The following is a 24,225-nucleotide window of genomic DNA, read 5'->3' on the forward strand; positions in this document are numbered from 1 at the left end:
TAGAGGGCTGCAGTCCATGGGGTCTTGAAGACTTGGACACGACTGAGTAACTGAACTGAACTGTATCTTCTTTTAGTCTGCTTTCAACTCCATAATCCAGCAATCTCAAGTCTTCCTTATACAATCTTAATATCAAGCAAACTTCCTCTTACCCCTAAAGTACTGTATTTGCCTAACTTAATTAGAAATTTGTCATTTTAAAGTCTACTATTTTTATATGATTATTATTCTATGTGCTAGTACTCTCTTAAAAAATTTACATAAGCTTTGAACAACATACTCCCATGCTATTTCTCAAAATCTTCATCACTGTACAACATGGTTTTCCATAGTTTTAGTATCTTCAACTACATACTCTTCTACCCAACATTTAGCTTTTTAGTAATCTAAGGAAATAAATGAATAACAAATCAAATTAATGCATGTATATGGAGAGTCTAGGTATTTTAAAACAGAAAAGTTTTTTTTTTCAGTTGATCATATACTCATATAAATTATATAATTATAAACTCAAACTGAGTGACACAGAAGGAAGCTAATGATAGAAAAAAATTCATTTAAAAACTTCACCACATAATTTTTAAAGACAATCATATAATTTTGTATATAATTTAAACAATAGATAATTAAGTCCTGTCTATATATAATTTTATAATCCCTGGTTGATTTTGGTTAATTTAGATGAGTGGTATCCTACAGTTTCAATACAGCTTAAATATATCCTAAATTAGGAAAAAGAAATGGCAACCCACTCCAGTATTCTTGCCTAGAGAATCCCATGGACAGAGCTGGACACGACTGAAGTGACTTAGCATGCTTGAATGCATTGGAGAAGGAAATGGCCACCCACTCCAGTGTCCTTGCCTGGAGAATCCCAGGGACGGAGGAGCCTGGTGGGCTGCCGTCTATGCAGTCGCACAGAGTTGGAAACGACTGAAGCGACTTAGCAGCAGCAGCAGCAGCAGCATATCCTAAACTGACTGTATATGATTAATGGGACGAATTTTTTCTCAGCCTTTAAAAAGTATCTATTTAATAAGCATGTTCACTTAACAGTATAAGCAATTTTTAAAAAATCTTAAATTTTGATTGACAGATGAGATTAATACTTCACAAATATTAACATCATTTAATCCTAACAAATTCCTTGGTAGTCTGGTATTATTCTCTCCATTTTACAGATGAAACAAATTCAAGCATTAAGTAATTTACCCCAAATCACATGGCTAGAAGGCACATTAGCAAGAATCTGCATAATGTCAAAGCCCTTTCCACAAAGCCATTGTCCAAACCATGAACTGGCAGAATAAAGAATGTGAATACTCTCTGCTGGGTTTTCAGTATCTTCCTTATGGTATTAGTGTCATGATGACAGAAGTAAAAAGAAATCCAATTAACCAAATTATTTTGTTATACACAGAAAATGATGTTTGCTAAAGTCGGTTCACAGGAATATAGTATTCCAAAATTTGGAATAGTTATCAAAAACAATAAACTCTCATTTATCAGGTATAAGTAACTTATCAGATCTCAGATGGGATTTTAGAATGGGATATACTATATTAATATACATGTCCTATTACACAATTCTTAGGGTTTTTTGTTTTTGTTTAAAATGTATTTATATGGCTGTGCTGGGTCTTAGTTGAAGCATTTGATATCTAGTTCCCTGCCTAGGGATCAAACCTGGGTCCCCTCCATTGGGTGTCTGGAGTCTTAGCCACTGGACGGAAGTCCCCTCTTGCATCAATTCTTCACAAAGCACCTACTTGCTTTATTTTTATTTGTTCAGTTATATCAAAGTTAAAGAAAAAGCCAATTAGATTATTTTATTAATTATATTAATTTATAATTATATATTTTATTATTATAATTAATTTAAAACAACTACCATTTGGGTTTCTCTGCTCATCTCTGAACTGAATGAAACTGACCTTTTAAAAAGTGTTCTCTTGAGTAAACGTGATTAAGACTTATAATATTTCTGCATTTTCAACTACAACTTGCTAAGTGTCCTCTCCTCTCAGAATTACCACAGAGCAAAAATCAGAACAATTAAGTAAAACTTTTAAAACCACTTGAAGGAAAATGTGTTTCCTTCTAAACCACATGTTAATATTCTTTGTGGTACCTTTTATAATAGTTTTGAACTTTTTATGGCGGTTCCAAAGTCTGGAAGGCAATTTTTCTTTCAAGTTATTTATCAGCATGGTTTTTACACAGTTGAGTCATCCTGAGTTCAACCTATTGAGTCACCTGCTTACAGCATCTGCCAACCACAATTTACTAACTGCAGTTTCCTCAAACTTACAACTGAACAAACTCAGGAAGGCCTGGGAACTGTTTAATGTTTTCCAAAATAGTAACTGAAAATATTCCTTCAGAACAGCCTATGTTTAAGAAAATAAAACAAAAAAAGGCAACTCTCTTCCTCTTGATGAGCCCTCCACCGATGGCAGTCTCACTGTATCTTGTGAAGAGGGAGAGAGGGAGCTCAACCTGAGGAGGAAATAAACTTATACGCTTGTATAGTTTTTTGGAAAGTGATCCACTAAAAGTAATTCCTAGTCAATGACTATTCTGATCATACAGAGTGAACATTTATTTTTAAAATATAAATCGCGGGGCTTCTCTGGTGGCTCAGTGGTAAAAGAATTCATGTGCCAGTGCAGGAGACATGCACTGCATCTCCTGTCTGGGAACATCCCACATGCTGTGTAGCAACTAAGCCTGTGTGCCACAGCTACTGAGACTGTGCTCTACAGAGCCCGGAACCGCACCCAATGAACTCTCGTGCAGCAACTACTCAAGCCTGTTCTCTTCAACAAGAGAAGCCACCGCACCGCAACTGGACAGTAGCTCCCACTTCGACACTAGAGAAAAGCCAGAGAAGATTTAATTTCAAAATTAACACCATACCACACATTCCAGGGCTGATTTTCACTATTTCCAATATACTGTTATGGAAATGACAAACCTATACATTTAAGATTATATAATACTTCTCTTAGGATGAATATAACAATATATCTAGTCCAAACTGAAATAATCAACAAGTCCTGTGACTTGACGGTCTTGTTGGATCTGCCAAGTGACTTAATTAGACTTTTATCATATGACCCCAAGTTAAGTATCTGTTTCCTCATTAAGTCTATGCAAATATGATGAAAATACAAATACATGACAAATGTGTCAAGTTATTCAGAAAAAAGGAGGGAGTTAAAATTACAACTCCAAAGTCTCATAATAAAAGAACATCTTAATTACCTATGACTGCTAAGCAAGGTAGTATGCATACCTGTACCTTATCACAATTACCAGGTCATTGTTTTGCTATTCGGAAGGGTAAGTTTAATGTACTTAGAAAATCTTATCAGGAAAAAAGAGAACAGAAAATGAGTGAGGCATGTTAAATGATTATAAAAAGAAGGGCAGTTTTTAAACATTACAGAAATAAGAAAATTTATCAAAATCCCACTAATTCTGCAAATATTTCTAGAGTTCCTTCGTTTAATAACATACTAAATAAAATTTCAGCTTTTCAATAATGCAATTATCATCATTATTGATTAACTGTTATGATATAGTCTAATTATTGACTGATATAAAGTATTGTTGCTTCTATACCAAACTGTTCTACAAAGACAAAATTTGAGTTGTCAGTACAATTTCTTCTGTAACCTTTTGTGTTATCACGCTCCCAATCTACCATCATCATACTTTCTAAAACTTTGTTTTTGATATTTCATATGCTATGGTAGAGGAAATCAGATTAGATAATTTGTTGGAATTATGTTTGAAACACTAAGTGCTGGAGAGTGAGTAAAACATATTAGAAATACATTTCATTCAACAAGACTTCTGAATACCAAAGTTCTGCCCCTGTGAATCCTACAGCCTGTAGAATGATATTACAGCCTGGAGGAACAGAGACTAATAGACACACCACTGCAAAACAGATTAAACGGTTTTACATATAACACAGAGGTGAGACCAAGATGGTGGGGAAAGACAGTCCTGATACGTATATCAGGAAAGATACCCCAGAAAAGGAGGCATTTGAGTTGGGACTTGAGAAAAGCATGAATACCTAGATTCTTGAGTTGAAACTTCAAAAACATAATGGCACCTATCAGGATATGGTAGAGTAGAAAAGAAGGGCTCTTAGGACATGTGAAAGGCATGTGCAGACACAGACATAGATGCAACAGCATGGCCCATATGGAGAACTCAAAATACAATGAGATGGACTGAGTGCGGACAATGGCGTAAGCGAGCAGGAAGACTGAAGGACCCTATTTAGAGAGCTCCGTAATAGTCCAGCCAAATGAGGATGGATGCTTTACAACAGAGATGCGGAGGATGTTGTGGACAAATACAATGTTAAAGCAGCATCAGCAATTTTTGGAGCCAATAAGTAAGGGCAAGAGAGGAACCTAAAACATTCTCAGATGTTGATTTGACAAAATGGGGTAGATACTGTTACGCCTTTAGCCAGGATACAAAATTATTAGGAAAGACAAGGTTTGAGTGCTGAAACTTTACCACTGTAGTAGGCAGCAGCAAATACAGGTTTCACCTTCTCAATGACATCTACCGTGACCACAACACGCTAGCCTGCCTCCCCCTTCTTCATTCTCAATAGCTCTTACTTTGCTTTACTTCTTTTATCGTGGCAATAATTAAACTATCACATTGTGAAGTGAAGTGAAGTTGCTAAGTCGTGTCCAACTTTTTGCAACCCCATGGACTGTAGCCTACCAGGCTCCTCCTTCCATGGGATTTTCCAGGCAATAATACAGGAGTGGGGTGCCATTTCCTTCTCCAAGGGATCTTCCCGACCCAGGGATCGAAGCCGGGTCTCCTGCATTGTAGACAGATGCTTTACCATCACACTGTACTACTTACTTATTATTATTTTTATTTTCTACTGTGCCCTTTCTGGAATTTAAGCTCCAAAGGGACAGGAATTTATGTTTAAACAATGTTTAAAATTATGTTTAAACAACGCTGGACACTTAGAAGAAGCTAAAAACATAAATGTTAAATGAATGACAGTATAGCAAGGAGGTCTGGACTAGAGGTACAGATTCAGAAGATAAGAGTTTTAAAACGATAGTGAAAGCAACTGGAAATATGACACTGCTTAGATTGAGTAGTGAAAGACGACACCAAAAAGCAAGACCGTGGAAAATGACCCTACATTAAAACTACAGAAATCTTTGAAGCAGTTAATAAAAGTATACACAAGACAGTGATTCACAGTGCTAAATGCAAAGGTCCAGTAGGAGAGGAATGAGGACTGAAATAATCTATTTTTTTATAAAGAGATTATTAGTGATCTTAACAGTAACATTAGTTTTGTGGAAGTGGAACTAGAAGTCAGGCTGCAATAACTGGAGATGCTATTGGGAGGTTAGAAAATATAAAAAGATTTTAAGTCCAGCTATGTAGCTAAAGGAGTTAAGAATGGATGTGATCAGAGAACCTTTATATTTTATATTAGGATGCAGATAACTGAATTTATTTATATGATGAGAAAAAAAAGAGGAATAGGTTTAAGATACGGTAAATGAACACAATGCGTATGTGAAGATGGATTTCAGAACACAAGGACAGGGGTATATGCCTTTTAAAACACAAGGCATAGAGAGGAAAAATTTCAAGACAATAATACACATGAAAAAGAAATGAGTACATCCCTAGTGGGATATATCCTAAAGATAAAAAGAACGGCAACAAAACATTTAGACTGCTTTCAGTAATTATACTGTTGGTGGTAATGTCAGTGCTTTGAGGGTGGTAAGCTGCACAATGTACAAGAAAGCAAGTGAATAAACATGTGACATTCTATCATTTCTAATGTTGGGAACTTGTAACTTTTTAGAATATGACTAATGTAAATAGTTAGAATTAATTACAGACACTTTTAAATTTATTTATGTATAGACACACATAAACATAAAGAGAAACATTTGGTGATGAATACTAATACATGGGATTATACACGAGGAACCGTAACACAAACAATACTGGCCATGAATTAGTAACTGTTACACCTGGAAGACAGGTATATGGGAATCCATCTTACTATTCTACTTCTGTGTTCTAAACCAAAATCCTCTCAAGGTTTCTACTCCAATTTTAATCAGAACAAAAAATAGTCTTTTTAAAAGCCCCCAAAAGCCCCACTTAAATCTACTTTTATTATCTTTCTTACTTCATCCTCTAGTAGTGGTGGTTTAGTCACTAAGTCGTGTCTGACTCTTGCAACCCGTGGACTACAGCCCCCCAGGCTCCTCTGTCCATGGGACTTTCCAGCCAAGAATACTGGAGTGGGTTGCCATTTCTTTCTCTAGAGGATCTTCTGGACCCAGGAACAGAACCCTGGTCTCCTGCATTGCAGGCAGATTCTTTACTGACTGAGCAAGAGGGAAGACCGCATTCTCTACTAACCTCTAGACAGTTGTTTCTTGATGTTCTTGGAATGCTTTCATTTTAGGGCCTTTCTATTTTTGCTGTTCCAGCTAATACTTCTTACCAGGTTTTATATTTCTCCATAGCATTTATGTTTTCTAATATACTCAAATAGTTACTTTGTTTGTTGTCTCTGCTGACTAAGTTAAGCTCCCTGAAGGAAGGGAATTTATTTTTAGTTTTTGTTCATGGCTATACCTTAGAAAAGAAAGTAGAAAATGAAGTTGCTCAGTTCTGTCCACAGAGAAGGCAATGGCACCCCATTCCAGTACGCTTGCCTGGAAAATCCCATGGACGGAGGAGCCTGGTGGGCTGCCATCTATGGGGTCGCACAGAGTCGGACACGACTGAAGTGACGTAGCAGTAGCAGCAGCAGCAGTTGTGTACGACTCTTTGCGGCCCCATGGACTGCAGCCCACCAGGCTCCTCCATCCATGAATTTTCCAGGCAAGAGTACTGGAGTGGGTTGCCATTGCCTTCTCTGGCTATACCTTAAGTACCTAGAAATGTGCCTACAACATAGCAGATGCCCCCAAAGTATTTGTAAACTTGAATTAGTCATGGAACAAAGGGACACATCTCTTGAGATAAGAGAAAACGAGGTAAGCAAAGGTACATAAATAGGTTTAAGGACAGGAAGTTAAGGGGGTTCCTGCTTATAGCCTCAAATTCATCTGTGCTGCAGGAGCAAGGTCATCTACTAAGGGAAAAAGGAAGAAGCTGAATAGAGTAGTGACACCTTGGAATAACTGCTTTAGGAAACGAAGCTCAAAGGGGGCATAGAAAAGGCTGCCAAATGGCACCAGAAGCTCAGCTGAGACTGGAGACAACACAATGACACCAAAATACACTGGTATAATTTTCTCCTTCCATGGTAAACATTCAGGGCGAGGCTTTCAAGAAGAGATTTCTGCGTTGATATAAACGTATATACCTGCACTGTCCTTGTGGCTATCTGAACACTTGAAATGGGGCTAGCATGACTGAGGAAATGAGTATTAAATTTACTTTTGCTTGACATTTCCCTAGCAGTCCAGTGGTTAAGACTTCATGTTCCCAATGCAGGGGCCATGGGTGCGATCCCTGGTCAGGGAACTAAGAATCCACATGGAGCAGCCAATAGATAAATTAATTAAAATTAAAAAAATAATAATAATAAATTTGCTTCATTTAAATTTAAATAGCCACATGTGACTAGTGGCTACCAATAATGGACAGGATATTTTCATTGGGATAAAAGTGGAGAAAATAAAAATACTACTCCAAAATAAGAAATTAAAAGGTAGATGTGACAGAAACACAAAGGCATTAGACAACTGAGGTGGTTAAGAATGACTGAAATAATATGTCACACGAGAGAGATTTTGGCTGGAAATAAAGAGAAAACTTAGAGAATGTAGGAAATTCACCAATTAGGCTGACCACTGCCAATTATGTGACCACTGGAAAGGTTGTTATGTGAATGACATCTATTTTGTGCTCAGGGTTTAAAAAATAATTACTTTGAACGGCTTCTTGAAGGTAAATGTTATGCATCATGAACCAAGATTTACCCAACCAGACCTATTTATTTTCTGAACTACCATATTTACTTTATCACAAAAATTTTTATAGGGTAAAAACTTTTTTCTTATACATATCTTACAGACAATAACAATACTATGATGAAACGGGTACTATAGAGCTAATTCTAAAGATGAAAAATGAAAGGCTGTTAAGTGGTTATACACTTTGCCTAAAATTTCAGATTAAACAGCAGAGTTGGGATATGAGTCAAAAAGTTAGCCTTGTTCTACCACCACATTCTGATATTTTAACAGATAGAAACTTTTGTTTCCATAGGAAGAGTCAAAATTCCCTAAAATTATAAACTTTATATACATGTACTTAGATGTGTTACTCAGTTCAGTTCAGTAGCCCTTTGCGACTCTTTGGGATCCCATGGATTGCAGCATGCCAAGCTTCCCTGTCCATCACCAACTCCCAGAGTTTAACCAAACTCATGTCCATTGAGTCAGTGATGCCGTCCAACCATCTCACCCTTGTTGTCCCCTTCTCCTCCTGCCCTCAATCTTTCCTAGCATCAGGGTCTTTTCCAATGAGTCAGTTCTTCACATCAGGTGGTCAAAGTATTGGAGCATCAGCTTCAGCATCAGTCCTTCCAATGAATATTCAGGACTGATTTCCTTTAGGATGGACTGGTTGGATCTTCTTGCAGTCCAAGAGACTGTCAAGAGTCTTCTCCAACACCACAGTTCAAAAGCATCAATTCTTCGGCGCTCAGCTTTCTTTATAGTCCAGCTCTCACATCCATACATGACCACTGGAAAAGCCATAGCCTTGACTAGACGGACCTTTGTTGGCAAAGTAACATGTCTGCTTTTTAATATGCTGTCTAGGTTGGTCATAGTTTTTCTTCCAGGAGTAAGTATCTTTTAATTTCATGGCTGCAGTCACCATCTGCAGTGATTTTGGAGCCCCCCCCCCCACCAAAAGTCAGCCACTGTTTCCACTGTTGCCCCATCTATTTTCCATGAAGTGATGGGACCAGATGCCATGATCTTACTTTTCTGAATGTTGAGCTTTAAGCCAACTTTTTCACTCTCCTCTTTCACTTTCATCAAGAGGCTCTTTAGTTCTTCTTTGCTTTCTGCCATAAGGGTGGTGTCATCTGCACATCTGAGGTTATTGATATTTCTCCCAGCAATCTTGATTCAAGCTTGTGCTTCATCCAGCCCAGCGTTTCTCATGATGTACTCTGCATATAAGTTAAATAAGCAGGGTGACAATATACAGCCTTGACGTACTCCTTTTCCTATTTGGAACCAGTCTGTTGTTCTATGCCCAGTTCTAACTGTTGCTTCTTTTTTTTTTTTTATTTTATTTTATTTAACTTTACACTATTGTATTGGTTTTGCCATATATCAAAATGAATCTGCCACAGGTATACATGTGTTCCCCATCCTGAACCCTCCTCCCTCCCTATTAACTATTGCTTCTTGACCTGCATACAGGTTTCTCAGGAGGGAGGTCAGGTGGTCTAGTATTCCCATCTCTTTAAGAATTTTTCCACAGTTTGTGGTGATCCACACAATCAAAGGCTTTGGCGTAGTCAATAAAGCAGAAGTAGATGTTTTTCTGGAACTCTCTTGCTTTTTCCATGATCCAGTGGATGTTGGCAATTTGATCTCTGGTTCCTCTGGCTTTTCTAAATCCAGCTTGAACATCTGGAAGTTCACGGTTCACGTATTGTTGAAGCCTGGCTTGGAGAATTTTGAGCATTACTTTCCTAGCGTGTGAGATGAGTTCAATTGTGCTGTAGTTTGAGCATTCTTTGGCATTGCCTTTCTTTGGTATAGGAATGAAAACTGACCTTTTCCAGTCCTGTGGCCACTGCTGAGTTTTTCAAATGTGCTGGTATATTGAGTGCAGCACTTTCATAGCATCATCTTTCAGGGTTTGAAATAGCTCAACTGGAATTCCATCACCTCCACTAGCTTTGTTCGTAGTGATGCTTTCTAAGGCCCACTTGACTTCACATTCCAGGATGTCTGGCTCTAGGTGAGTGATCACACCATCGTGATTATCTGGGTCGTGAAGCTCTTTTTCGTACAGTTCTTCTGTGTATTCTTGCCACCTCTTCTTAATATCTTCTGCTTCTGTTAGGTCCATACCATTTCTGTCCTTAATTGAGCCCATCTTTGCGTGAAATGTTCCCTTGGTATCGCTAATGTTCTTGAAGTCATCTCTAGTCTCTTCCATTCTATTGTTTTCCTCTATTTCTTTGCATTGATCACTGAGGAAGGTTTTCTTATCTGTCCTTGGTATTCTTTGCAAATCTGCATTCAAATGGTTATATCTTTCCTTTTCTCCTTTGCTTTTTGTTTCTCTTCTTTTCACAGCTATTTGTATATATTACTGGATATATGTTTGTATGTATTACTAGATATATTATTAGATATCCTAAAATATAACCTTAATAAATTTAGCAATTTATTTTTTAAACTGTTGTGTGCTGATTTTTACTCTTCTTTATACATCTTTTCATTTGATTAATCTGTCAATTATCTTTGATTTTTAGTAATATTGGCACTAAATCAGCCACTCTTAAGTCCTTACAGAGTAGAGTCTGGAGCAAAAGGCAGAGCTCCCAAGTTGTGTCATCATTCAAACTGAACTCATAAAAAATTTAAGTACAAATGTGTATTTTTATCTATCATGGAACAAGACAGAATGGAGAAGAGATACCTTGGACTGATCAAGACAAATAAAACCTAAGCAGTAGTTCAGCCTGCTCCTTACAGTGGTGGGAGGGACCATCATTAAGCACATACCACAGCCAGAGAGGAGCTTCACAGTCCTTTGCAATTTTAAAAACATGCCAGTCAGACGCTTCCAATTGATAAGTGTGCCTAACTGATCTGTATGTACTGTCATATGCAGATCATATAGATATATGACCTATATATCTGTATGATCTATATGTATCTAACTTGTAAGAAAATTTCTCAACAATGGGCTTTGCTAAGCATTGGAAGGAATTGTTATCATACGATGGAACTTAATTTCTTCAAAGTAAGAGTGAATGTGGGAGGAACAACATTAAGCCTCATCCTTCTGAATGTTTCAGGTATTGCATTCTGGAATGCCTGTAACATCCTAAGGGCCTTCAAGCTTGAAGATTTTACATGAGGAGGTCATATATATCCAGGCCTTACTCATACACAGAATTTTCTATTTCCAAAAATGTCTACCCTATACATGGCAGAGGGGAGAAGGGCTATAAATGGGAAACAATAACATGTCATTTCTATGTAAAGGTAAAGAACATATAGAGAAGCACTGGCTATTAAAAACATTAGTTTTTAAATGCCTTATTATTTTACATACCGACAAATTTGTGATATACAGGTATCCCCATTTAAGTACAAATGTGATGGAAAGATATTAACCATTTATAATTAATAACATTTATGAAATTATTAGGAGAGATCTAGAGATCTCAAGAGAATGTGTGAGTGATACAGGAATTTGGTCTGGCATGAGACTGAATTGTTATGGCATTATGAATATCCAGGGCAAAAATGGCACAGTATTGAAACTCAAGAGAAGGCAAACATTGAGAAAGAAATGATACTTTCTCATTATTAGGGTGCTTAGAGAATATAGCAGGCCAATGTTTGCTAAGCATTTCTAAGTGCCTTGAAAAGATTACTTGGAAGGCCTCTACTTTTCTAGTTGTCTTAATTTACAGTCCAAGAGCTCTAAATAAAGTGGGAAAGGGCACTGGTAATTCGTGGGGATAGTTTCTTTTCTATTAACATAATAACTAGAAAGAGGTGGTAAAGACATTTAACGGTTGAAAACCCAGGGATACCTACCATCCTAAAATTCACTATAAAACAAAGAGCCAAATATCAATAGTACCAGTGGCTGTTAATTATACATATCAACTTGGGTAGACTATGGTGCCCAGCTGTTTGGTCAAACACCAGTCTAGATGTTGCTATGAAGGTATTTTTCAATCAGAAGACTGAGTAAAGCAGACTAACCTCCATAATGTGGCAGGGGTTCTTTCTATTAGTTGAAGGCCTTAAGAATAAAGAATGAGGTCCTCCAAAGAGGAAAAAGCCTGTGCCTTCAGACTGCCTTTACAATCAGCATCAACTCCTGCTAGAATTTCCACTGTTGGCATGTCCTGTATATTTCAGAGTTCCCAGTCCCAACAAGAGGGTGAATCAATTTCCTTAAAACTTCTTCTACTCCTTTTCTCTCTACACACACTTGTATACACCCCCACACTCTATGGTGTTGTCTCCCTGGGGAATCCTAACGTACCCCTGTACAGTCAAAGCTATGGTTTTTCCAGTAGCCATGTATCGATGTGAGAGTTGGACCATAAGAAGGCTGAGCACCAAAGAATTGATGCTTCTCAACGTGGTGTTGGAGAAGACTCTTGAGAGTCCCTGGATTACAAGGAGATCCAACCAGTCCATCCTAAAGGAAATCAGTCCTGAATATTCACTGGAAGGACTGATGCTGAAGCTATAATACCTTGGCCACCTGATGCAAATAGCTGACTCATTGGAAAAGACCCTGATGCTGGGAAAGATTGAGGGCAGGAAGAGAAGGTGGCGCCAGATGATGAGATGGCTGATAGTATCATCGACTCAATGGACGTGAGTTTGAGCAAACTCTGGGAGACAGTGAAGGAAAGGAAAGCCTGGCATGCTGCAGTCCATGGGGTTCCAATGAGTCGGACATGATTTTGTGACTGAACAACAATAACAACAACTATGAAATACTATTAACTTTCCTTATCTCTTTCCCATCTTCTAAACCCTTGCTTTCTGAGAAAAAGTAAAACCAAAAAAAGAGAAACAGGCAAATAACTGATATTACTACATCAGGTGATTCTATAGTACAGAACACTATAAACATACCTCTACTTTAGAACTTATAGCTGCTGCTGCTGCTGCGTCGCTTCAGTCGTGTTCGACTCTGTGCGACCCCATAGACGGCAGCCCACCAGGCTCCCCCGTCCCTGGGATTCTCCAGGCAAGAACACTGGAGTGGGTTGCCATTTCCTTCTCCAATGCATGAAAGTGAAAAGTGAAAGTGAAGTCGCTCAGTCATGTCCGACTCTTAGCGACCCCATGGACTGTAGCCCACCAGGCTCCTCCATCCATGGGATTCTCCAGGCAAGAGTACAGGAGTGGGGTGCCATTGCCTTCTCCGAGAACTTATAGCACATTTCTGTAATTATATGTAAGTCTCTCCTCCTGGCCTGAAAGAGAACCAAGTATTTTATCTGTCTTTAAATCTCAGTAGCTAGCAAAGAAACTGGCACAAAGCAATAAATGAATGACTGATTGTTACAATTCAACAATCACTGGATCTTTTCCCCTTGCATCTTAAAAACATAGCTTATCTAAAAGGCATGTCTATGCCTAATAATTTAATGACAGGAATCATACCCCTAACACCGACAGATGCTTCAGAAAATGTCAATAGTTACAACACAAAACAGTATACTTTAAAATAATTTATCTTTAGGGTTAACAATCATTTAGCCAAATTATGCAGTTGTAGAAAAGTAGGGGAAAAAAAGATTATCTCAAGTAATCAATACAGACATATATAACAAAGCAATAGAATAGAGCTCAGAAATAAATTTTAGAATAAATGGTCAACAGATTTCCAATAAGGGTGACAAGACTATTCAATGGGAACAGGACAAATGAGCCTTGGAAATCTGGATATCCACAAGAACTAAATTGGATTTTTCCCTTATACTATCTAAAAATTTATTTTAAAATGAATCAATGACTTATATATAAGAGCTAAAACTACAAAACTCTTAAAGGCCATTTTTCATGATGTTGGCGTTGGTAACAATTTCTCAAATACGATACTGAAAGCACAGGCAATGAATAGGTATTATTTATTTATTTGAATAGCTATTATTTAGAAAACGAAAAATAACAAATGGTCTCACAGAGAAATTGGATCCGTTGGTGAGAATGTAAAATAGTGCAGAGCCTATGGAAAACTTTTGAACTGTGGTGTTGGAGAAGAGTCCTGCGAGTCCCTTGGATGGCAAGGAGATCCAACCAGTCCATCCTAAAGGAGATCAGTCTTGGGTGTTTACTGGAAGGGCTGATGTTGAAGTTGAAACTCCAATACTTTGGCCACCTGATGCGAAGAGCTGACTCATTTGAAAAGACCCTGATGCTAAGAAAGATTGAAGGCGGGAGGAGAAGGGGATGATAGAGGATGAGATGGTTGGATGGCATCACTGACTCAATGAATATGAGTCTGGGTAAACTCCGGGAGTTGGTGATGGACAGGGAGTTTGGGCGTGCTGCTGTCCATGGGGTCACAAAGAGTCGGACACGACTGAGCGACTGAACTGAACTGAACTGTGGAAAACAGTTTGTTTCTCAAAAAAGTAAAACATAAACTTTCATATGCTCTAGCAATCCCATTCTTAGGTATATACCCACAAGAAGTGAAAGGTGGAACTCAAATATTTGTACACCAATGTTCACAGCAGCATTATTCGTAATAGTAAAAAGGTAGAAACAACCCAAAAGTCCATCAACATACGAATGGATAGCCAAAATGTGGTAAATACATACTATGGAATATTATTCATCTATGAAAAGCAATGAAATGCTGACACATGATACATAGGTGAATTCTGAAGACATTACATTAAGTGAAATAAGCCAGTCACAAAAGGACAAACTGTATGAATACACTTATATGAGATATCTAGAAAAGGCAAAATAATAATAATAACAACACTGACCCAAAAAAGAGAACCAAGAGGTAACCAAGGGCTGGGATGAGCAGGCTACTTGGAAGTAGGGAGTTATTGTTTAATGAATGAAGAGTTTCTATTTGGGATGTTGATAAAGTTCAGAATGCGCATTGTGGTGATGGTTGCATAATACTGTGAATATATTCGATTCCACTGAATTGCACACTTAAATGTTTAAAATGCTAAGTTTTACTGTTACCTTTTTTAAAACAAATGCCTGTTATCCCTCTGCTCCAAAAGGGCAATGAGGTTGCAGCCAATCAGGTGGCTGACCCAACTAAAAAATGGTTAAAAAATTTCTGACTAGTCAACCATTCCACCTTCATGGGAAACGTATGATTAGAGTTAATACAAGTGGACCATCCAACACACATTATGCTTATTCACTATATTTCAAGCATTTAATCAGACCTGCTGTCTTAGTGGCTTAGCTAATTTAAATTCATCCTGAGACAATTTAGGGGGTCACCTAATCTAAGAATAGCAGTATCCTCTCTTTTTTTTCCTCCCACAACCAGGGTAGATTCCTTATACCTCTCTGGTGTCTGCTACTTTTTCTGTATTTTGTCTATATTTACATTTGTATTTTTCTATGCACTTCCCCCATTAGATTGTAAGATGCATGAAGGCAGCGTATTTGTATTCTTGAATACAACACAGAAGGTCCTCAAACATATGAATAAAAAGCCTCGAATCATTATTTATTGACTAAGGGCTAGTATCGTTTTTGCCTTGAGTCTGAAGCCTAGAAAGACTTGGATTTTTAGAGATAATCCTTTTAACAAGAGGCTAAAAGGGCTTTGTTTGAAAGTATTGTTTTTAATTTTAACTCTGAACAAATCTCTGAGCCAAACAGAAAACTAGGCAGCTGAGAAAACTGGGTGAGGGCAAAACATTGTATCTGTTTGGATTCTAGCCTGGGCAACAAGGGAATCTGAAAACGATGCACAGATTTGCGGTATAGCTTGATGCCAGTATTTCCAAAGTCTAAGGAGATTGTGCAGGTAATACAATTAAGGACAACTTTAATCTTATATATAGGAAAGACGGCAATCCTAAGAAAAACAGCAAAGTGCCAAACAAAAGAATGATGTGCAGATAAGAGATGTTTCCCATGTGACGGCTCACAAAGGCAGGGTGGCACAACAGAAATAATGTCTTGGATCTCAAGTTTTTGGTTCAAGTTCTGTTTAGGCTACCACTAGCTATGTGAACCTAGATGCCAAATCACAACTTCCCTAAACCTCAGTTTCTTCGCCTATAAAAACTGCTATCCTAGATTCTCTCCCTTCCTCATCTTTCTTCCTTTTTCTCTCTTCAGCTGTTTATTCTCCTACAGCCCTACCCTCAATTTTACCAAGAAACACAAATATTAGATTTAAAAAGTCCTGCAAAGGAGGGGGTGTGGGAGAATCGACACTCACACACAAAAGTCACGTGGAAACTAGTATTATGAGAAGCAAAACCTACGATTAAGCAGAAGAAACCTGTCTGCAGAAAGAAGACTGAGGCATGGGGGAAGAAGGAATATGTGACTTGAGTTTCTGACCTTCTAGTTCCTAATTCCATTCCAAATAAGGTTCAGCTGTACTTTTCTGCAATGGATATTCAAGATATTTCCTGTCGTATCTTTTTAATAGCCCCATCCCTTCAAAAATAAAACTAGTTTATATGGTTTTCCATTTCTGCTGCCTATTCACTGTAAGTTAATAGGTACTTCTCAAAGAGTTATGTGGATTAAATTAATATATGTACCCTGAAAGCATTATATATAATAAAATAATACAATCTGTACTCCTCGTAAGGTGAATGTAAGAATGAATAAAACAGTGCACATGTAAATATTTTGGAAAATGTTGAACCTTATAAATATATTAACAGCACACTGAGAAATTAAATTTTAATTGATATTTTAAATAAATAAAGTGGCTGTGCTTTACTAAGAATCTGGGGTTGGGCAAAAGGAATAAACAAACAGTATCTACCTATTTTGACTGGCAAAAATTCTTCTCAATGATAACTAACTGATTGATGGCTTAGAAGCTTTGGAATCTGATGTCTACAAGCATAATTTCACATACTTTAAATTCATAACAGCAGTCACAAAAAATTAAAAAGAGACTGGCAGATTTTTCAGCATATGATCATAGCAGATTTGGGACCAGGAGAGAACTTTTGCAGACCGTGACTTATAAATGTTTTTAATCTGAATATTGCAGAACAGCTCATATGCGGGCCAAATTTCAGTCAAAATAACATGTTCCTGAACTTCATGAATACATTTTCAACACACCAAGTTTTGCAACTAATTTTTAAAAATGAAGAACTCTCTTTTAATAGCAGCAGACAATACATATTGGCATACCTGATTCATGGGACCTAATGTTTCACAATTATGGCAATATAAAATCAGGCAAGTGGGAGATAAAAGCAGCACTTACACAGAATGAAGAGCAAAATTACTGAATATTAAAACATGATGTACCAATTTAAAATTTTTAAAAAGCTTGCTTAAAAAGGAAGTACAATGATTCTGTTTTAGCTTCTGGTTCCGCTTTTCTTATTGTCCATTCTACTTTCTAGGCTTCAGCTTGGCTCTGCTATTGCAAGCTGTCACTTTTGACTAGAAATGGAATAAAGCCAAGTACTACACAATAGCAGCTTCCTGCTCTGGCCTCATCTCCTAGACCACCCCCAGGCCAACGCCTGCCCACAGATGCTGATTCTACCAAGCCATTATTACACCCGCAATCAGTCCACAGTTATGGCTATGACCCTGTATTTTTTATAGTCTCGGCACACTGTATATCCTACAATCTCACAGTTCTCATTTTACTGACATTATGGCAACAATGTCAGGCACCTCTAAATTTCAACCAAATGATAATATGAAGGCAAAGTGAAATGGAAAAGGGAAATGCATACACAAACTTATGGCCTAATGGAGAACATGCTCAATTCTGTCAAAATATAATTCAGAAACTGATATAGAAAAATAAAGAATAGAAAGCGCTCAGAATAACTGAAACTAATTCAAACAGTCCTGTTATTCCCATTTTGTATAATTTTGATTTGCATCTGGTATTGCCTGGTTTACTAGTTTTCTCTCTTTTGAGATAAACCTAGATTTAGGTTGAATGCTTCTTATCCCTGAGACTAAAATCCATTAGCCAGAGATTAGTTTGATTAGGTCAATGTTGGTCACAAATGTTTGTTCACAGTCAAGCAAAGAAAAAGAACTCTTTAACTTTCTGAATATCACTTCATATTTTTTGAAATTAAAAGTATCTATTAGCAGCAAGTAGAGCTTATGATCTTCCCTAGGGAAAAAATATAAGGATGTGTTTGTTGTGGAGAGTAATACCACAATTTCTGCATCTTTTCTAATATCATTTTCTTAAAATAGGAGTTTAATAGGAATTCCCCAGTAAAATTCACTGGGGAATCTTACCTAAATGCACTTTTAAAATAGAGAGAGGGAAAAAGAAACACTACTACAAAGACATGTTCTGTTATGCAGTGGCCATGGCTTGTACCAACACCAAAAGAGTTATCTAACACCAGCTGCAGGAAGAATGGTTGAGAGTTCCAGAGAAGACAAAGAAAACAGACCGTTACAAGAAAGAGGCGCAGATGGTGGCAGAGAAATGTCCAATGGTTGCATATGCTAAGAAGAGAAAGGAGTTTCAAATATCTACCACAAAGGTTTAAGACACCATCTACAGAAAGGGAAATTTAGGGCATATCTAAATAGCAGCGACCTTCTATTGAATGGTTTCTATATAGTAATAAGCTCTTAACTGTGTCATTCATTTAATCTGAGGTAGACAGTATATTATAGATGAGGAAACCAAGTATATAGCATGCTTTAGGCTTTTCCAATGTCACATGCTAGCAAATGGCAAAGCCAGGATTTGACACAATATCTGTATGAATCGACTTCAAAATTCATAGCTAGGCTGATTCTCTAAAACAAAAGATCCAATCAGTTAGCTCCTTCTGATATAGTACAATAACCAGATGTCGTTGTTAATACTTAATTCGACAAAATATAACATTTGGCTGTAGAAAATTTTGGTTTTGTTATTCTCTTGCTTCAAAGCTTCCAATGATTCATAGGGCCTACAAGATAAAAGTCACTTAGGAACTGTACTTAGCAGTCCTTTTCCTCTTTTATCTGACCCTACAATACTTATTTCTCTGGTATGATGTCTATATTTAAAACCAAACTCTCTTCTCTAGCTAGACTGATATTCTGCTGCTACTGCTGCTGCTAAGTCGCTTCAGTCGTGTCCGACTCTGTGCAACCCCATAGACGGCAGCCCAACAGGCTCCCCGATCCCTGGGATTCTCCAGGCCAGAACACTGGAGTGGGTTGCCATTTCCTTCTCCAATGCATGAAAGTGAAAAGTGAAAGTGAAGGCACTCAGTCGTGTCCGACCCTCAGCGACCCCATGACTGCAGCCTTCCAGGCTCCTCTGTCCATGGGATTTGCCAAGAGTACTGGAGTGGGGTGCCATTGCCTTCTTCGACTGATATTCTACTGACCCCTAAACCTAACTCATCATTCATCATGCAATTCTTTCCACCAAATGTCTGCCTCACTCTCCTGAGTTTTCACTTCCCTCTCCATTCAAATGAATCCTCAAGTTTCACCCTCTTCACGAGATGTCTTTGTACCATTTCAGTTTCTGCTGACTTCTCCTTTCTTCTGTATTCCTGAAGTCTTCGCTATGTATTTTTTTGGTTCCTTTGATTTGAATAAATCAAATCTATTTCAAGGAAATTTTTTAAAAATCTAAGTTCTCATCATGACTTACAAAGGTCTTAATAAGGACTATAACACTTACATCAACCTTTTTTTTTTGTTGTTGGCTACACTGTGTGGCATGCGGCATCTTAGTTCCCTATAAGGGACTGAACCTGTGCCTCCTGCAGTGGAAGCAATAAAAGCTTTAATCACTGGATTGCCAAAGAAGTCCCTTCAGCAACTTCTAAAAACCATCAAGCACCAAAGCAGGATGCTGTGAATAGGGAAACCACATAATTTAAATAACTACTGAATGAATGAAGTCAGTTGGGATATTTCTAAAGCTAGACATTAAAATTTTTTAAGGGTAAGTCAAAGGGAAATAGAGTCTGAGCATAAAACTGCCATTTAAAGACTCCTTTCTGGGAAAAACAACACAAAAACACATCAGGTGAGCTAACAGTTAAGTAGGACACAAAGAACTCCAGGCCCTCTCTCCTGCTCTGGGCCTGTTTCTGCCCATCTCAACTCAAGGGCAGAGGCTCATTCTTGAAGGCGGGGATGTGAGTGCACGCCACTCCCTTATCCTAATAGCTGTTTCTTACGAATATCTATTTCTCAATAAAAAGTTCAGTTATCACTATAAAAACAATAACAAAACTCCCACTATTTTCTATCATAAAAATAAAACAATAGTTTGCTAGGCAGTTTCTGAAAGTCTGTTTTTTTTTTTTTTTTTTTTCTTTTAGTAAAATTATGAGGGAGCAGTAATTTGACACCAGAAAGAATAAATCTGAGAGGAATTCTGGGACTAGGAATAAAGCGTGTACTAGGTCAAATTCTCATTTCCTCTACAGGAATGTTAGTTTAAAAATGCTCTGAAGTAATATATTTATACAACAAATTGAAATGAGAGTAAAGAAAAGTGTGAAAAGTTAAGACTTTTCTCCACCCACCAAAGCAATATTAACAATAAAGTTCTGTTTACTTCCTTCTCTAAACTATTAGCAATATCATCATAGTACCCTGGGAAATAAATCTGCATATAAGTCAAATTAGCACCACCAAGATTTTCAAAGTTGTCAGTGGCTCACTTATGTCAAATACTTAACAAAATATAACATTTGGTTGGTGACAACCAAAGAACTAGCTTATTGTTCCCCTAGGCTGTCTGGAGGCTAAATTTCACTTCCCTCAAATTCATCTCAATTCCAAATAACAAAAATATTAAGAAGGAAAAATACATGTGTCTGGTACACTCCACTCTTTAAACTACTGGTAACTTGTCCTGGGCAATCATTCAAGCTATTTTTAGTAAACCAGATGTGTTGAGCAACAACTAACTTAGGGACATTCTGAAACTGTGGACAATGAATTTATATATCAATAACGGAAAAATTGTGGTTCAAAACAGACTGTGACGAAAAATAACTTTCTCACTGAAGGACTACAGTAATGATAAACAGAGCTGACACAGTTCAGACACTTTCATTAACAGAGTATTTTAAAACTTTGCTCAAGTCTTTAATCAATCTTTAGTCTAAGAACGAAGAAAATACTTAGGTTTGCTCCACGCATTCCCTTCAACCAGCAATTCACAGCCCAATAGTACCATATCAAATACTTAATAAAGTGTTCAATGCCTGTGTTTTGTGATAATAGAAAATAAAGTATTAGGAGTCTTATCTCTGAACTTTTAGCAGATTAGAATGACCAAGTACTTCAAATAGGATTATTCCTTCAGGTCTAGGATGATTCTACTTTATTCTAGGGAAAATACCTCATTACTACAATGAATTTTAATATATAAAGATAGACGTAGGGGTTAATTAAAAGCAAGCACATTCTGCTTCAAATCTTGAATGCCCTTTGTATTATTATTCCTTTATTGCAGGTGTGTGCATGGCCAGAAGCTAAAATCCAGGACAAGATGATTTCAAAATCATGCTAAAAGTTCAATGTTCATATTTCATTATCAAACTGTTTTTTACATTTGTTTGATCAAAACTTCAAATTTTAGTGGAAAGTTTTAAAAACTTCTCTACTCATCCTCCAAAGGCAATCATACATAGAAATCATAGTAATTAAAAAAAAAAAAACAACCAAAACTATAGAAAGTATCTTTAAAAACAAATAATTTTTCCCTCCTCTTTCCCAGCCAGCTGAAAGACATAGTAGAATCTCAAGAGTTTCCTCCTACTTCCTCTCTTTTTCCCTTCCCCCTTTACTTCAAAGAAAGTTAACTGCAGCAAGCCTGATCAGGAAGTCTCAAAGGAGGAAGCAGAAACTCATTTCTATGCAAAAGGAAGGAAAAAACAGAATTAACAATACCATAGTACACTGCTTCAACGATGTATTAACATGCCTTCATTATACTGTATGTAAGATGTTGATTTCTCTCCTCATTCAGTATTCTTTCCAAAATATTGAAAACTATGATCAATGATGGTTGCACCCTGATTAACCAACCACAAGTCACTTTAAAAAATGACACAATCAACTAATACATGTCATCTGATACTCAATACACTGAAATAATTCAGAGAGATAAATGTAGGATTCAAACCAATAACCTAAAAGTGAGTCATCTGAAAAAATCTGTATTAATTTTGAGTCATCAGTTTTCTAATCATTATCTTACAATATATATTATTGTGATATATTAAATACGGCTGTACAACTAAAAGTTAACTTACGGGAGCATTCTACCACAGAATAAAATGCTGAGATGAGAAGTCAAGGAAAAAGATGGTGAATAGGAATTCCCACTATAAAACTATTTAAATAGATTCACAGTGAAGCATCATTTGGAATTTTTCATACAGAACTTAAGCATACTCATCACCTAATACAGAAAAGCCATTTCCAAAGACTTTTTAACCTGCCCTATTTAAGAACTCTACAATGGATAGTTAATACCCGGATTCAGAAGAAACTGACTCTTGAAATTTAAATAAGTGAGAAAAAACAGGGAGACCATTTTAAAAACTTAATTTCCCCCTAACGCCCTTTGACTTACATAAGGTTACTCTAAGGTTAAGATATGTCAAGGCACTATTTACAAAATCTATGCCAGGAACAGCTGCCATGTTTAACATGCCAAGGAATTTAATGTACTGTTTGGACAACTGGTTAGAGAAGAGCATTCTGGGATAAAGCCACTCTAATTATATGAACTCTAAAAGTCTTTCCTTATGTGGACTATATCTATATTTTATAAATTCATTTAAATAAATAACTTTGAAAACCTAGACTGAGACTTCTTCAGTCTCTGGAGTAAATTTTCATTCAAAATATTACAGTAGGTGACTATAATTTACATACTGGAGTATGTATTTTTAATTTTAAACCTGTTTTAAAAACATGAAATACAGAAATTAAAATGCTACAATAAGCCTTATTGTGTATCATTTATTCCTTCAAAAACACTTAAGAAACACTAAAATTAAGGTATGCTGGATCCTAAATCAAGTGCTCTTAGTGTAATTTCTTAAAATTAAAATTCACATTATTTATGAAACACAAACGGTTAAAATGTCAAGTGAATAACAGCACCTTAGGAAGATATTATATCCTTCTAGGCCAGAGAGCAACTTACCTATACTAGCAAGGGGAATATATATAGCTAACAAAGATAATCATACAAATCACCAAATCAAGTAAGACTTTAGCTCTTATGCTTTTATTTCTAATAAAAATAATAAAATTGTCAGAATCTAAAACAGTTTTAAATGTGTACGAAAACCCCTGTGTAATATGTTAGTACATTCTTTTAATCATTACAATTTTAATAAACATGTTGTAGAGTTTTAGGCCACCTGGCAAGAGTTTATTTTTAAAAGTAATTTCTACATAATGATTTCAGTTCTCTAAATCAAACCCAAGCTGTAACTTCTATAGTGCTAATCAGAAACCACAGAATTAAAATGCTAAGTTGGAAGGTTCCTTTGATTTCACCTAGTGTAATTCCCACTAAAAGACTGTTAGAAATGAGACAAATTACAGTAAGGCTATAAGCAAGCAAAATGGCAATCACAACTAAAACCAAAACAAAATAAAACCCGAGGGAAAAGCTCTAACACCTCCAATATTAAACTATAACTTGTTATAAATTTTTAGCTGAAAATACCATAATCAAATAACAGTACAAAAATGAGGCCATTTAATGAACTATGAAAAATAATGTGTAAAGACAAAAGCAGATCCATGCAGACTTCAAAGAAAAAAAATAACATTTAACTAAGGGAATTATCATCTACTTTTGGTAGATCTAATAAAAGAAGAACCTAACTACTAATTCCCTAAGCATTATAACCTCACATATAACAAACCACTGCTCATTAACTCAAGCTCTTGTTCTTTCCATGGAAACAATGCCTCTATACTTTACTTTTGAAATCAGTAACTATTCTGAAATGAAACAGGAATATGGACTTTCAGCTTCATTTTAAAAAACAAGTCAAACTAGTCCAGTTATACTTTCTTTCAATGTATGTACTATGTTATCTTAAACATTTAAGGAAAAGAAACCTATAAAATACTGATATAATTCAATCTAAAATTCAAATATACAAAGAAAACAAACTGCTGTGCATTTTAACCTTTACCTTTAAAAAATTAACTGATAAAACATAACTAGATTTTAAAAACATTTAGCTTACTACTTTTGATG

At 36.6% G+C, this 24,225-nt stretch overlaps 1 protein-coding gene across 2 annotated transcripts in view; it reads right to left on the reverse strand.

The window, feature by feature from the left end:
- The window catches only part of JMJD1C (jumonji domain containing 1C), a 316,152-nt gene that overhangs the window by 59,142 nt on the left and 232,785 nt on the right, over positions 1 to 24,225 (reverse strand). The window lies entirely within an intron of this gene.

The sequence above is a fragment of the Bos indicus x Bos taurus genome, chromosome 28, assembly GCF_003369695.1.
Source record: "Bos indicus x Bos taurus breed Angus x Brahman F1 hybrid chromosome 28, Bos_hybrid_MaternalHap_v2.0, whole genome shotgun sequence".
NCBI lineage: Eukaryota > Metazoa > Chordata > Mammalia > Artiodactyla > Bovidae > Bos > Bos indicus x Bos taurus.